Source organism: Sinocyclocheilus grahami, unplaced genomic scaffold (genome assembly GCF_001515645.1).
Source record: "Sinocyclocheilus grahami isolate Dianchi unplaced genomic scaffold, SAMN03320097.WGS_v1.1 scaffold208.1, whole genome shotgun sequence".
Classification (NCBI taxonomy): Eukaryota; Metazoa; Chordata; class Actinopteri; order Cypriniformes; family Cyprinidae; genus Sinocyclocheilus; species Sinocyclocheilus grahami.
In genome coordinates this window covers 894,156-895,601 of record NW_015505387.1, presented here as the reverse complement: position 1 = coordinate 895,601, position 1,446 = coordinate 894,156, and positions in this window count along the sequence as shown.

Sequence of the window (1,446 nt, the reverse complement as noted above, 5' to 3'; positions counted from 1 at the left end):
CGTCATCGCTAATAAATAAGAAAGTATATTTTCTTTGCATAGTTCATTCAGCGTTCAAAAGTACTTGTTTGAATTGATTTTCTACTTTCATACTAATGCCATAACATTACCAAAATCACAACATCAACTCCATTAAAGTCATAAAAGTTTGCTGGTTACCTGGTTATCATTCTGGTAAATAAAATACACTAAACAAAGAAATGCTTGTGCAATCAGGGATTTTATTTATTTATTTAAAGATAATTTATCATTTGTAAATTTATACATTTATGTGTTAACATCAGTGCAGACTGGAGCCATGAGAATTTATGTTTTTCTGTGCAGCATTTCACGATGGTAACTAGGGTTGGGCGATGTCTACCAAATTGGCATCGGACGATGTCTACAGTGAAACATCGTGATGGACGATGATGGCAAATATAATCAGCCCTAAATGCAGAACAAAAATATAAAGGGGTCAGACCTAATGCACACACACACTCTTGCACTCTCTCTCTCTCTCTCTCTCTCTCTCTCTCACACACACACACACACACACACAGGTATGACTGCCGCAGAAAGCATTTGTGTAGAATTTGGCAAATATAATCAGCCCTAAATGCAGAACAAAAATATAAAGGGGTGAGACCTAATTCACACACACTTGTCAAATTTTTTATTGTTATTTGATGTTCACTCTTCACTCCTGTTGATTTCTGCATATTGCTGTTGGCTTTATTTACACATTATTTATTTAATTTCTTCTACATTCTAAAGTTAATTATTGTTTTTTTACACTTGGTTCAATACCGTAAAATCAATAATATGCAACTACATTCTGACTCTAAGTCTTGTCCTTTAGGTGTGTTTTATGTGGCCTTTTCTGTCAAATTTCTGTGGCATTTTGTAAAAACTGATATTTCAAAATGCATCAAAAACTACAAAAAAATCTACTGTTTGAAAGAATATTTATTTTTAATGTCTTTTCTAAAATTTATATATACATAAATCCACAAAATGTATCACAAGAGTTGTTATAAGAGCAGTGGCCACATCCAGTAAAATTAATGGCTCTCTATGGCCCTCTGCTGGTCAAAACCATTTATTTCCTAAACTGTAATAATTTTAGGTTTATCTCTAACCAACAGATAGCAGAATTCTACACCTAACACCTATATCAATATCCAGAAACAACTTAAATTAAATTTAGATCATCATTTAGGTGAATTTTTCATTAAAAAAAATTATATTTTATATGCAAGCTAATGGTGTAGTTGCGGAATTCTGTGGTAAATAGGAACAAAAGTAATTCACATGTCCCAAAACCACAGAATTAATCTATAGATGAGAAGTAAACAAAAAAAGTTATATATTATTTGTATGATTAAAAATGTATATCTTTTTTACAATTACTCTTTAAATTTTGGGGTCATATTGACCCCAAAGACCATAAGTGTAAACATTAAA